Below are 15863 nucleotides of genomic sequence, written 5' to 3' on the forward strand. Positions count from 1 at the left end.
GCAGGAGGGGACAGAGAAGAAGAGAAAAGAAAGGGGCGGGGATGAGAGGGGGACAAAAAAAAAGAGACAATAGACAAGGACAACAGCAGCAACAACAACAATTGTGACAACAAGAACAGAACAACAGAAACATACAGAACTACATCAGCAAATAAATGTCTGTGATGACTATAAAGACAAACAAGGACATAAGGACAAAGGACAAAACAATATCAACAACCACAATGACAACGCTGTCAATGACAATCACACATAATAGTAGTAATGAAATGATGAACTATGATAGTGATCACAATGACAATACTGCATTGAAACAGTCACACTTAATAGTAGTCATGAAATGATGAACTATGATAGTGATCACAATGACATTACTGCATTGAAAACGTCACACATAATAGTAGTAATGAAATGATGAACTATGATAGTGATCACAATGACAATACTGCATTGAAACAGTCACACATAATAGTAGTAATGAAATGATTATCTATGATGGTGAACAGAATGATAATTTCTGTAATGCACATCATTGTAAAAAAAACTACAATCATACTGCTGAAATCACCGTCGCTGTAATAAAACCAACAACATAATAACACCCTGGTTAACTCAGTGAGTAATGTGGGGAAGTACGTATGTACTGTGAGTGTGCATATGTACAGGTATCGCTGTATGTGGGGAAGACTTCATATATATAAAGGTGCAAGAATGTGTGGGCGTGTAATTGTCACTGAGAATGCATGAAAGGAAAGGGGCCGCCCTCCACCTCCCAGAGAGCCCCGCCCCAAATAGCCAGGCCGAGCACCCATCCCCAGAAGGCCACCAGGCCCACAGGGGCAGCACAAAGATCAGTGCCCCAAGAGCCAGCCCAGAGAGCCCTCCCCCCCGGGAAGACCAGCAAGGGGCCGCAGAGAGGTAATCCCAGCCAAAGACAGGGCGCCGGCGGGCCGGAGGACAGCCAACCCGTGAGACCACAAAGGCAGACGAGTACCGGGGGCCACAAACCGGCAGGCCCAGAGACGCCCCCACAACCGGAAAGAAGCCCGCCCATGCCGGAAGCGCCAATCCCCCCCCCCACAGTGGTCGACTGCCCGACACCCGGACGCCTCGCCCTATCTCCCGTTGTTAACCCAAGGAGCAGCGGAGCCGGGGACCCAGGGGTCCCAGACATACAATCCAGAACCCAGGCGCGGAGAGCGCGGACCGCCGGGGAGCAGGAAGACACCAGGCCACACCCTCCCAACGGTAGGACGCCTCCAGCAAGGCAGACAGAGGAGTCGGCGAGGAGGAAAGCAGGAAAATGAGCAAGCAGGCAGGAAAACGGGCAAGCAGCCAGGCGAACCACCACACAGCACCAACCGACACCCGCGGGCCAGCAAACCCCGGAGAGGGAGCGGGATCACCGCACCCCAGCCGCAGGGAGGCCAAGCACCAGAGCCGAGAAGGCGAGACCAGCAACAGACCAGCCGACGGACCCCACCAGCCACCAGAAGCCAGACCAGCCACATGCCACCAGAGCCGACAGCGCACCACCCGGAGACCGGAGCCCTACCCCCGACAAGCCCGCAGACAGACCGGGGTAGGCGAGGACACAGACAGCGGCCCAGCAGAGCACAAAGAGCAGCGGCGACAAACGCCCAAGCGCCCGGCAGAGCACAACCCCCCCAGTGGGCCCGGCCCCAGGGCACACGTCCCCTGCCCCCACCCTGCCACCCGGGCCCACAGTACCCGCAAGCATGACCCAGCCCCAACCCACCAGTCGGCCCGGTACCCCGGTAGCCGCCACAGCGCAGCAACCGCAAGCCCCCACGGTGGCACACGGGCCACCCGCAGCACCGGCACCGCTCCCCGGAGACTGCCGAACCTGCCCCAAGAGCGCAGAGGCGCCCGTGGCACGTGTCAGTCCAAGGGAAGCACCGCAAGCCGCCCCTCTGGCGCAAACCCGGCATCAACAGGCCCCAGAGGGCCACCCCAGGTAAAGGCAGGCGAACCAGACAAAGGCATCCCACAAGCCAGGCCACCCCGGGCGAGCCACCGCGACGGCCAGGTCCCCGGCCACACCCACGACCCTGGTGGGCAGGCGCCACGGAACAGGCACGAGGCAAACCAATCCAACCCGCCCCACCCGTGTATGTGATAAGGAGTGATTGTGTCTATTATGCAATTAAAAAATAATAAATAAATAACATAAAATAAAAGAGGACAGCTATGAAGAGCTGGTCTCTGTGTCCCTGAGGGGTGTATCTGTGTGCATGTATATGATAGGGGTGTATGTGGATGATAGCTAATGATGCAATTAAAATCGGGGGACAGCTGCCGCTCGGAGGGCCCCTCACTTGATCAGCCCCCCCAAACCCTAAGTGTCTACTGTGCGATTAAAATTGGGGGGCAACAGGTCAGTGGCACGGCAGGGGCAAAGGAGCCCCGCAAGGCAGCTCCCCTCCCCAACCACACCCGACCATCGGCCACCCCCCAAAGTCCTATATATATTTGAGGTGTTGCAGTGGAACAGGAAGGACGAGGGCCCCATACCCTAACGCCGCCCAATCCGAGCAGGGGGGGGACCAAGGACACATGACCGACCGGCCACCCACCAAAGCCCAGGCTCGGGCAAGCCACAGGCCGCAGGACACACCACAGGCCCTACCCGGCCCGCCAGGATGCCCACCCAACCCCCCAGAGGCAATACCTCCAGCGTCCCCCAACACCGGAGCCCCACCGGAGGTAGCGTCCACAGCGCCACCCCCAAACCGCCAAACACCACGGACCAGCCACACGCCCCAAGGAAGATCCGACCGCCACCGGGACAGCGGGAACCGCGCCCACCCACCCCCCGCATACCACCACGGCTGGCAAGGGAGCAACACTACGGCGACCACGCCGCAGACCGGCCACCACTCCACCCCTCGCCCTTCCACCAACTCGCCAAGGGAGAAACCCCGGAGGGAGGGAGACAACCGCCAGCCAGGAAGCAGAGACAAGCCAGACACCAGCAGACCACACATCCGCGACCCCCACCTACACGCTCCCAGTCACCCAGGGGACAGCCACAGGCGCTGGAGGACAACAAGCAGCTCCCACCTGTCACACATACACCACACATAAAAACCAGTAAAATAAAATAAAATTAATTACTTAATTTAAAAAAAAAAAAAATTTAAACGGGGCAACCCAACCCACCCTCCAACCCAGGGGAGATAGCTCCGGAGGGGCAGCTGGGCTCAAGCACCCACGCCCCCACCAGGGGGAGAGGCCGGCCTCCACATCACACACCGGACGACCGCACGCAGCAGCCGAGCAGGAGGGCCCAGGGCAGACCCCGCCCCACCTCCAGAGGCAAAGGAGGTGAGGGAGAGCCAGCGCCACCAGCCGCACACGGGCTCCCACAGCAGCAGTAGGCGCCCGGCACCCGCAGGATGCAGCACCCCGCCCACCCACCACCCCAGAGGTCGTCCAACGCTGCCCCCTGGACGGCCGACCCAACCCCGCCCCCTCCCCACCCACCAGCCCCCCAGGCCCAGCAAAGAAGACCCGGGACACCAAGCCCGCCCCCGCCTGCCCCCGAGGTACCAGGGCCACCCAGCGACCAGGACCATACCCCAAGCCAGATGAACGAAACCCCCAGGGGCAGAGACAGACACCCTCACCCCCCCGAGAGTCAGGTCAGGGAATTAATTATTGGTGCCCATATAGACTGAAATTCTGACATTTGTTCCTTAGATTCAGCAGACATTCTCTCCATAGCTATATGATCTAACAAAAGATTTTTGTAAAGAGCTATGTTCACTTTCTTCCTTGATTTCCAATTGATGAGAATGGTTTTCTTGGCGATGCTAAATGCAGTGATGAGAAGCTGTGTTTGGTTTGTTTCTACATCAATTGTGGAGAGATCGCCCAGCAGGCATAGTAAAGGGGAGGTAGGAATGGAGAACCCAAGTGCCAAAGATAGGTCCTCACACACTCCGTGCCAAAAATTGTTAATGGGAGCACAGGTCCACATGGAGTGTAAGTAGTCATCTATTCTATGGTCTGAGCAGTGTGTACAGATGTTAGAGTCAGTTAAGCCCATTCTAAACATTCTATGTCCTGTGTAGTGTACTCTATGAAGGATTTTAAACTGAATCAGCTGTAGGTTGGGATTATTGATTAACCGGGAAGCATTGAGACATATTTGCTTCCAGAATTCAGGGTCACAGCTTGTAGATAAATCTGAGCTCCATTTGGAGATTGGTACTCCGATTGTGTTGTCATTTTTTGAAAGTAGAACATATAATTTAGATCATGTTTTAGGGGCAGATATTTTTAAAAATTGGTCAATGGTGGTATTGCTTTCCCATGATATGGTCCTGAAACTTTAATTATAGATTTAATTTGTATGTATTCAAGAAATTTGTTATGATTTATTCCATACTGTGTAACAAGGTCATTAAATGAGATAAAGTTGTCTCCTATAATAATATTTTTCATACAACTTATTCCTTTTTCGTGCCATGTTGGGAAATTTAATGGTTTCTTTTTAAGCAAGATGTCAGGATTATTCCAGACGGGAGTGTATCGGCAAGGAGTGAGCGAGAATTTAGTTATTTTTAGAAATTCCCACCAAGCTGTCAGAGTGGTGCTTATATTTATACTTTTAAAACAATTATTTTTTCTGAGGATTTGGCTAATGAAGGGCAGGTTACAAATTGGGATTTCATGGCTAAGTGATTGTTCTATGTCTAGCCATGAATAATCCAATGGGTTAGGTTTGATCCATTTTAAGATATACTGTAACCTGTTTGCAAGGAAGTAGTTGGAGAAGTTTGGGAGTTCTAAGCCCCCATATTCTTTAGATTTTTGGAATGTTTTGAGACTTTTTCGTGCTGGCTTATTTTTCCAAAGAAAGTTATTTATATACGAATCTAATGACTTGAACCAAATTATCGATGGTTTGGTGGGGATCATGGAAAACAGATAATTAACCTTTGGTAAAATCATCATTTTCACGGTGGATACTCTGCCTGTAAGTGAGATGGGTAAGGTTCTCCAACGGTAAGGTTCTCCAATCATCCTCTATTGACTTCAATAGTGGAGTATAATTCAAGTGGATCAGGTCTGATAGGTTGGAGGAAATGTTAATACCCAAATACTTAATGTTCCCTGAACACAGTGGTATAGAGGGGCTGCTCTGGAAACCAAAATGAATGGGCAGTACTGTGGATTTAGACCAGTTAATGGAGTAATCTGAGAAGGTGCTGTAATTGTTCATGAGTGAGATAGATTGGTGAAGTGAAGAATGTGAATTATCTAGGAAGAGTAATACATCATCAGCATAAAGGCTTATCTTATGATGAACATTTGTGGTGTGGATCCCTTTAATATTTATATGTTGTTGAATTGCATCTGCAAGAGGTTCAATAAAGATAGCAAATAGTGAGGGAGAAAGTGGACACCCTTGCCTAGTACCTCTTTGTAAAGTAAATTCTGGAGAGATGTGATTGTTGGTCCGAACAGAGGCCTTTGGGGTGTTATATAGTATTTTAATCCATGTTCTAAATGAATCTCCAAAGCCAAATGTTTGTAGTGTTGCAAAGAGAAATTTACAGTTTACTCTGTCAAATGCTTTTTCAGCATCTAATGAGACAATTGTGGTTTCTAAATTATGGATGATAGAATCAGATTGATTAGAGGCGTACGTTGCTAGTTGAGTTTCTCCCCTTGATAAATCCTGATTGATCAGGGTGTATTATATGAGGGGTAACTTTGTCCAGCCTTATAGCTAATGCTTTGCATACTATTTTAAGATCTGCATTAATCAGTGAAATTGGACGATAACTGGAAGGTGGTGTTGGGTCCTTATCCGGTTTCAGCAGGAGACTGATTGTAGCTGAGTTCATGTTTGGAGGCAAGCATGAACTGTCTTTGATTTCCAAAACCATTCTAAGAAATATTGGAGATAGTAATGACCAGAATGTTTTATAAAACTCGGCAGGGAAACCATCAGGTCCTGGTGCTTTGTTATTCGCCAACCGGTGTAGAGCGTTATGGAGTTCTATGAATGAAATGGGCACATCTAAGTTTGTCACCTGTTCGTCATTTAATTTTGGTAATTCTATGGTGTTGAGAAATGTTTCGATATCTGGGAGAGATGGTTTAATCTGAGGTGTATATAGATTTTTATAAAAGCTCCTAAAGACGGAATTAATTTCCTGCGGGAGGTGAGTGATGTGACCTCCTGGGTTTCTAATGGAGGAGATAGAGCTTTTTTATTGATTGACTTTTAGCTGGTTAGCTAAGTATTTTCCGTGTTTATTGCCATGCTCAAACTTTTCCAAACGTAGCCTCTGCAGTTGGAACTGAATTTTCTTGTCAGTAATTTCTTTTAAGTCTAGTTTCAGTTTCCTTAGGTTACTTAGGATATGCTCATCTTGTGAGTCAGCATGAGCTGCTTCGAGGAGTTGGATTTTTTTCTCCAACTCTGATTCTAGTAATCTCTCTTTCTTTTTCTTATATGATGAATATGAAATGGTTTTTCCGCACATTTATGCTTTTGCTGTCTCCCACAGAATACTAGCCGAGACACCGGGTTGGTCATTGAAGTCTAAAAACATTGTCCACTCTCTTTCAAAGTATTTTAGGAAGTCTGAGTCTTTTAGTAATGATGTATTTAATCTCCAGCATCTAGTAGGAGCGCTCATAGTTTGGTTAGTGAGAAAAAGAGAGACTGGGGCGTGGTCACTAATGGTGATAGGGTGTATGTGAACGTTTGAGATGTCTGATATGATTGAGTTGCTTGTCAAAAAGTAGTCAATACGAGAGTAGGTGTGGTGCACTGGTGAGAAATAAGTATACTCCCTGTGAGTAGGGTGATAAGAGCGCCAAGCATCACAAAGACCAAAATCATTCATGTATTTCTTCAGTATCGATGTTGATTGAGACTCACGATGACTTCACTTTTACTTTAGCTTTCTCCATCCTCACCTCGCTGTGCCCTCCGCCTGCTCGCTACACTGTTTGCAATTAAGTAGACGTTTCCTTTGAGCTTAACTTCACGCACTCTCTGTTTACGATCAGTGTCGATGCAGCCGCATCTCTCCAGACGTTTGTTGTTTATCGTATTGTGCGAGCGCTGATGCGGAAATCCTGCCTTTACTAACCTCTTAAACCCTTGCTACCTGAAATAAGTGCACGGGTGATGTTGGTATCACAGCAAAGGGGAGACGTTGATGGTTGCTGTTATGTGAGAGTGTGCATGGCGGTGCTACTGGATGGGCGTAAATAAGGCTGATAATTCAGAGACTAGAGGAATGATTCTTGTATTAGTGTTTTGTTTTATGAAATTATTAATGACACACGCTGGTCTCGGACTGCTTGCTTGTTTTGGGACATTCACGCCATTTAAGTGCTTGTGGTTCCGATTGTCTTCTGTTTCCCGAAGAGTGGTTTGGTTGCGCTTTCAGCCGACGTTCTCACGGTTACATGGATGTATCGCATGTGTAGTTGTCAATGTGCAGCCACGGCTACACAAATGCAACTATGCTGTCCTTTTTGGGGGTTAAAGGACCCCCAAAGCTGAGTCATTCTACCATTTCTAATCAGCTAAGCCGCTTGTTAACGTGATGTTTGACACAAGACGCCGCGAGACGTTTACTTGAAGCTATTCTCAGTGGAACTTTTGTGGAAGCATATGTGGCAAGAGGGTGTCCTTCGGTAGACCTCCACTAAGGTCTTTTGTTCCACCCGCAGGCTTCCTGCTCCAAGAGCACATGATCCGCCATGCTTGCTATAATTTCAGTGGGCCTACCGTGTTAGCATGTACCTTAAACGCACAGTTGGACAAAAATGACTCATGACACACGCTGGTGTCAGACTGCTTGCTTGTTTTGGGACATTTGCCCCATTTAAGTGCTTGTGGTTCAAATTGTATTTTTTCCTAAAATTGGCTTTGTTGCTCTTTTAACCGACGTCCTCGCGGGTACGTCGATGTATCACACGTATATGTCGATGCAAGCGCTGCATCCAAGTTGTCATTCCAACACAAATGCAATTACGCTGCCCTTTTTGGGGGTTAAAGGACCCCCAAAACTAAGTCATTCTACCATTTCTATCGTCTAAGCCGCATGTTAACATGATGTTGGACACTGGACGCTGTGAGACGATTACTTGAAGACGTTCTCAGAGGAAAACTTGCACAGAAAAACAAAACCGTATGTGGAAAGAGGGAGTAATTCGGCCTTTTGTTACACACGCAGGTTTCCTGCTCCAAGAGCCGTGCTTGCTCTCATTTCAGCGGGCCTACTGTGCTAGCATGTACCTTAACCGCGCGGTTGGACAACGGCACTTTGGACTTCATGTACCTTGAAACAGCGGGAGAAAGAACATGCAAATTAGGAGAAGCAGCACGTCACGCTGCTGCGATGGCGCTGTTAAGGAGTTAGCGTTGATTGCAAATGTGGATGAGATTGCGCTGTGCTTTCGTGTCGTGTACTAATGGGGCGCTAGCTTGTGTGTGTGTGTGTGTGTGTGTGTGTGTTGCATGCAATGTGCTTGGTTGAAGATATGCTACACACTCACAGTTATGTATTTAACGGTATTGATGAGTTGGTCATTATTCAAAACACATCTGCTCACGCTGTGCTCTATGAGGCCATCACACACACACGCACACACACACACACACACACACACACGCACACGCACACACACCTCAAGCAGAATGGGAAAGAGAGTGAGGCACTTTGCGATCATCTTCCATCAAGTCAACATCGTCCAGAAATAGAACAACGGGCTCGGCACCGCCGGGAAGGAAACATTTGGAGAACACATTCAAGTGGGCCGAGGTGTGCGTGCGTGTGTGTGCACGTACGCGTGTGTGTGTGCGTACATTAGAAAGTTCACCATTGTGGTTCATGGGTCACAGAGTGATGAAACTAATTTACTAAACCATAAAGCCACGTATCCATATGATGTCTACCTAGTGTGTGTGTGTGTGTGTGTGTGTGCGTGCGTGCATGCGTGTGTGTGTGTGTGTGTGTGTGTGTGTGTGTCAACTCCCCGGCGCCATGTTTCTCGTTTTTGCCTCCCAGCAGTTGCTTCAAAAATCAATTAACTTCTACAAGAAGGGAGATCGGGGGCAGAGTTTGGGGTGTAGGATGGGGGTGGAAGCAGGTGGAATTGTAAACAAGACCAGGGGCTTACAAATAAGATGAGATGAAAGGTGACGTGTAAACTCCACGGGTGGTTTTTCACCCCCTTTTACTCACTTAGTTTCGACAGAGTATTAGGGCCACATTAAAAAAATAAAATAAAATCTGAGGTTACAAGAATAAAGTCATAAATTGACAAGAAAAGAAGTTGGAAAATTTATGACAAAAAAGTTGTACATTTACAAGAAAAAAAAAGTATAAATTTATGAGAAAAAAGTCGGAAATGTACAAGAAAAACAGTTGGAAAAAAATCATCTGAGATTACAAGATTAAAGTCATACATTTACGAGAAAAGAAAGTCACCAATTTAGGAGACAAGAAGTCCGAAGTTTACAAGACAGAAAGTTGTACATTTCCAAGAAAAAAGTTGTCAGTTTACGAGAATAAAGTCGTAAATTGATGAGGAAAAAAAGTTGTAAATTTAGAAAAAAAGAATAATCTGAAATTACAAGAACAAAAAGTCATAATTTTAAAAGAAAGAAAGTTGTAAATTTAAAAGATAAACGTATACATTTACGAGAAAAAAGGTCATCAACTTCTGAGAAAAAAGTTGCACATTTACAAGAAAAAATATAAATCTGAGGTTACAAGAACAAAGTCATAAATTTAGGAGACAAAAAGTCCGAAATTTACGAGAAAAAAAGGCGTACATTGACAAGAAAAAAAGTTGGAAAAGTTTATTACGCGTGAAGAGCAACGACTAATAGTCCTGTGTTCAATGTGCACCGCTTTCCTTCTTTTCTCATGACAAAAGAAATGGATGAAGATGTGTAACAGAGGCGAGCTCCTGTTCTTCCTGCACCATTTCGGGCGTGTTGAATGTGGTAAGCGTGTCCCAAATGAAGTCAACCCGAACCAAATGACGACACAAAGTCATGCAAGTTGCGCTAGCGCGGTGTCACAAAGCGATGGCGCAAGTAAACACAGGGGCTTCAGAGGACAGCGGGAGTTTGCGGTTTCCCTGGAGGAGGTCCGCTCAGCGTTCAGAGAGCACACACGAGCGTGCGAGTGTTTGTCGGGGGGCGGCTGATGCAATGCTTAGCTTTCGCTTTCAAAGCGGCCGCCAGCTTTAGCGTAGCGACACTTTAGTTGTCGTGAAAAGTTGCTGAAGAACGCAAGCAGCCTGGCTCGTGTGTGCGTGTGCGTCTCTGTTGTTTCAAGTGCAAATGAGGACACTCCAGCCACATCCAATAACGCTGTTGTTGGTGTTTGTGTGTGAAAACGTGTTTGAACTTCCTGGTACGACTCGGCGTCCATTGGCCACATGAGTGGCGTTGTGCAGCTAACAGGAGGGATTTGTTGCAATATTCACGTGCATGAATAAGAAACATGCTGATGTAACACTGGAAGGCACCATGACACCCACCAATAAGACAACCCCCTTCTTCTTCATTGAACTGACACAAAATAGTCAAGATTTTTTTTTCAAAGTTGTAATATTATGAGAAACTAACTAAGTAATAATTTTTTGAAAAATTGGTTGAGGAAAATTTATATTGGGAATAAAGTCCAAAATATTATAAGAATAAAATGTGAGAGGAAAATTTACAAGAAAGTTGCAAATGTTGGGGGAAAAAAGAGAATAAAGTCGCATTCTAATGAGAAGAAAATAAAATTATGAGGAAAAATAATATCGTTTTAGTAGCTTAGACTTGAAATGTTGAAGGAAAAACTGTCTTTTTTTGAAGCTGTAATACTATGAGAAACACCGAAATAAAGGTGTAATTTTTGGAAAATTTGGTTGAGGAAAATGGGTGTCTGCCCCCCAGATTGAGTCGGGGAGATGGTCCCACAACAGAGGAGCCTGATCACTAAAGGCTCTATCTCCAATTCTACCTCTAAAAATTGTAGGAGTGGCAAGTAATTGTAAATTCTGGGTATTCTCCTGGGTCGACGTGGGGGCCACACAAACTACTGAGAATCATTTTGAGTTGCTACAATGACATTTTAGCAAAATGGACCAGTGTGCTGCATCATTTTTTCACTTTCATTTTTGGGGTGTCTTTGATTTCCCCCCTCTATAGGGTGATCATTTTCATTTCTATCAAATGATGTGGCATCATTTTGTTACTAATACATCACCCACTTATTATCAGGAAACATATTCAACATCATTTTTCCCCCAGTTTAGATCTGATGTGTTTTCCAAGTGTTCCTCTCTTTTTTTTGAGCAGTATATATATATATATGTATATATATATATATATACATATATATATATATATACAGTATATATAGTGCCTGACAGTGTTGTGCTTTATATGTTAGGAGAATTTTATAGTCACTTGTAAATCTCTTTTTTTGGTTCCGGTGAAGACTCGTGCGGCAGCATTTTGGACTAACTGAAGGGTCTTCAAAGATTTGTCGTATTTGGGAAGTAAAGGAACATGATACCAAGGTTTCTGACTGTACTGTGGGTGGTGGTGCAAGACCACCTCGGGCGGTAATATCATTTGCAATCTTGTCTCTGAGGCGCTGGGAACCAAGGACTTCAGTCTTATCTGCATTGAACAGTCAAATGTTTGAGGTCATCCAGCTCTTTATGTGCTTGAGACACGCCTGGAGTTTGTACCGCTGACTAGTTTGGTTTGGTTTAATTGATAAGTACGGTTGTGTGTCATCTGCACAGCAGTGGAAGTGAATGGAGTGTTTTCTAATGACATTGCCTAAGGTCAGGTCAGGTCACACCCGTAGCATTTCTGCCGTTGGGGCACAAAGATGTCCTTCTCCAGGTTTTCTTATGCTGCGCCATTCTCATGCAGATTTCCACCGGCTTCTCCACCCATATCCTCACATCATCCACCCAATTCCTCCTTGGTCTTCCTTGAGCTCGCCGCCCGTCCACGCATTACCGTGTGCGCTGGTGTGCCTGGCCGTCGAGTGACATGTCCGAACCCCTGCAGCTTCCTTCTCTTCATTGTGTCCAGCAGCGGTTCATAATCCCCGATTTTCCTCCTGATCTCTTCCAGCACCGATGCATTGGTGAATGAATTCCGGGTAATCGCCGGAAACATCTCATCTCGAAAGTGGCTATTTTCTTCTCCAGATTCTTGCTGAGCGTCCATGATTCGCATCTGTACAGGGCTATCGAGGTCACCAGTGCCTTCATCAGCTCAATCTTTGTTTTCTCCCTCGCCTCTCTGCTTCTCCAGACGTGGTTCAACTTGGCCAACTGAGCAGTAGCGATGGCCATTCCAGTCTTTTGCCTAAGGAGGACATACAGTATAAAGGCGTAACAATACAGGTCCTAGCACAGAACCGTGTGGGATGCCATTGCTGACTTTCACGTGTCTGAATTCTTTACTATTAATGGACACAAACTGCAGGCCATCTGACAAATGGGACTGGAACCATTTTAACCATCCTAAACCCTGACTGAAAGACCTCAAGTAGGCAGTTGTTTTGGAGAAAATGGCGTAACTGATTGGCAGTTACTTTCTCTCGAACCTTGGATGGATATTGCTCTGTCGTTAGCAAAGACATGTGGATCAAGGTTAGGTTTCTTATGAAGTGCTTTGATTGCAGCCACTTTGAATGATTGTGGTACGTTGCCTGTCACTAGCGACATACTGATTATTGCAGGCATGAACAACGTCAGTTAACGAGGGGAGGGGGTGTATTTGGTGCCTAATAGTGGCAATTTCATTGTCAAAAAATGACATGAAATCATCACTGCTCATTGCGGTAGGGATGGATGGGTTGATGGTGTTATGACACTTTGTAAACCTGGCCACAGCGCTGAAGAGGAATTTGAGGTTATTTTGGCCAGGAAGAAAAAAAATAGTCGTTTTTGCAGCCTATAGTTGGAATATTATGAGAAGCAAACAAAAGTTATAATATAATGGGAATAAAGTCCAAATATTATGGGAGTGAAGTCATACTTACAAGATGAAAATTTGCAAGAACAAAGTTAAAATTCTTGGAAGATCTAAAAAAAAAAACAGCAAAAAGGAAAAAAACGGTTGTAATTTTGCAAGAATAAAATCACCTTCTAACGAGAAAAAAGTCGCAATTTTATGACAATAAACTTGCAATAAGAGGAAAAATAATATCATTTTAGCAGCACAGACTTGAAATCTTGAAAAAAAAAGTGTTATTTTTTTAAGTGGTAAAACGATGAGAAACAAACAACAAAATAAAAGGTGTGATTTTTGGAATATTTGGTTGAGGAAAATGTATATTATGGGAATCAAGTCAAAATATTATGTATATTATCCCAACTACGAGGTAAAATTTTCATCGGGTAAGTTGAAATAGATGCAATATAAATAAATAAATATATAGTTGTCATTTTCCGAGAATAAAGTTTTGAAGGAGAAAAAAAGTCTCAATTTTATGAGAAGAAAGTCGTAACATTTTGAGGAAAAGTAATATCATTTTAGCAGCATAGAGCTAAAACGTTGAAGGAAAAATGCGTTATTGTTTCGTTAATATTGTGAGAAACAATGAAATAAAAGTGTAATTTTTGGAAAATTAGGTTGGGGGAAGTAACATAGGAATAAAGTCATATACAAGAAGAACATTTACAAAGGTTATTTAAGAAGATAGTTGAAATATTTGGGCAGCAAAACTGTAAAACAATCAGCAAATATTGATGTTTATAATAATAAAAATAGGCTTTTTCCAGCTACTGTACGACAAAGCTGAGATGCTTTTACTTCCCTCCAAAAAACATGGCTGACGATTGTGGTCAATTACACTGTAAACCCAAACTAGTTAGCAGTAATTACAAATTTTTATGTAAACAGCTGCCTAACTTTTTTTAAGTTTAACATCTTAAATTTTTTGATTTCTGTAGATAGTAAAAATAGTCGATTGTTTTTTTTAATTTACTTCAGTGTGAATTAACTGAAAAATATAATTTCAGAAAGATTAAAAAAATAAATTTGTCCAAATTAAATTTATTATTTTGTTATTAAAGATTTCATGTACTGTTGGCATACTTTTCACATTTAACAGTAATAAAAAAAAATTAAAGAATATAAACTTAAAAGGTTAGGCAACCGTTAACATAACAGTTTTAATGAATGATATATTTGTGAATGATATGTTTTCCTAAGGCCGCACGGTGGTCTAGTGGTTAGCACGTTGGCCAACACAGGAACAGCCTGGAGATGGGAAGACATGGATTGGATTCTCCCCTGGGCATTTCTGTGTGGAGTTTGCATGTTCTCCCCGTGTGTGGGGGGGTGGGTTTCCTCCCACATTCCAAAAACATGCATGTTAGCTTCATTGGAGACTCTAAATTGTCCATAGGTATGAATGTGAGTGTTTGTCTATATGTGCCCTGCCATTGGCTGGACACCAGTCCACGGTGTACCCCGCCTGTCGCCTGAAGCCAGCTGGGATAGGCTCCAGCATGCCCCCGCGACCCTAATGAGGATGAAGCGGTATAGAAAATGAATGGATGTTTTCCTAAGCACTTTAAGTGCATCCCACCAGAAGATTGATCATCTGCAGGCGTGTTTTGGCAAACTTGAACTCCTCTGTAAGGCTCGTGAGGGGTAGTTTGAGCACACTGTCTCCGTAGAGGCCTATGGTGGTGAGGCAACGCGGGACGCCAAGCCACTTCTTGATGTGGACAGTGACTTGCCTCTCTCGCTTCTCTACCGTTGAGATGGGCACCTCATAGACTGCCAGGGGCCACAACACCCGAGGTAGCAGACCAAACTGGAAACACCTGGCCTTTAGCTTCCCAGGTAGTTGGGTTTTGTCAATTGCCTGTACCTGCTTTGATGTCATTACGCAGTTGCTTCACCTGGTCTTTGTCTTTCAGGCTAGCATCATAGAGCCTTCCAAGGCTTTTAACTGGCTGCTCAGATATGGTGGGGATTGGGTCATCACCGATGACCGCTCCCTTCACCACTGAGATGCTGCGTGACTTAGATGGTTTGATCTTCATGCGGGCCAAGCTGATGTTCTCAAGTCTGGTCCGTCAACACCCACGCCCTCTACAAGAAGGGCCAGAGTCGCCTCCACCTGCTGAGGAGACTGAGGTCCTTTGGTGTGTGCAGGACTCTTTTACGGACCTTTTATGACTCTGTGGTGGCCTCAGCCATCTTCTATGCTGTGGGCTGCTGGAGAGGGGGCAGCACGGACAGGGACAGGAGCAGGATCAATAGGCTGATCAGGAGAGCGAGCTCTGTCCTGGACGGTCCTCTGGACTCCGTGGAGGAAGTGGGGGAGAGAAGGATGTTGGCTAAGCTGACATCCATCATGGACAACACCTCTCACCCGCTACATGACACTGTGGGTTCCCTTAGCAGCTCCTTCAGCAGCAGACTGTTACACCCACAGTGTAAGAAGGAGAGGTTCCGCAGGTCCTTCATACCGACCGCTGTCAGGCTCTACAACACCTGCACCACCTGAACCATGTTGTAGTACTTTACTTTACTGTTCTCTTTACTTGTCTTGCTTGCTTGCTGCTGTAACAAGTAAATTTCCCCGCTGTGGGATCAATAAAGTACATACAACAATACAAAGTTTTCTGAGTAACCTTCTGGTGCATGGGACGGTGGTAGTCAGGGTGGTGATGTCATCCATGTAGGCTCTGAGGGGAGGGAGGCGCCGGCCAGAGTCGAGTCTTTGTCCTCCGACAACCCACTTTGAGGCTTGGATGATGACCTCCATTGCCAAGGTGCCATGGTCATGCATTTGTAGCGCTTTGGATCAGAG

This window comes from Dunckerocampus dactyliophorus, chromosome 20 (genome assembly GCF_027744805.1).
Source record: "Dunckerocampus dactyliophorus isolate RoL2022-P2 chromosome 20, RoL_Ddac_1.1, whole genome shotgun sequence".
Classification (NCBI taxonomy): domain Eukaryota; kingdom Metazoa; phylum Chordata; class Actinopteri; order Syngnathiformes; family Syngnathidae; genus Dunckerocampus; species Dunckerocampus dactyliophorus.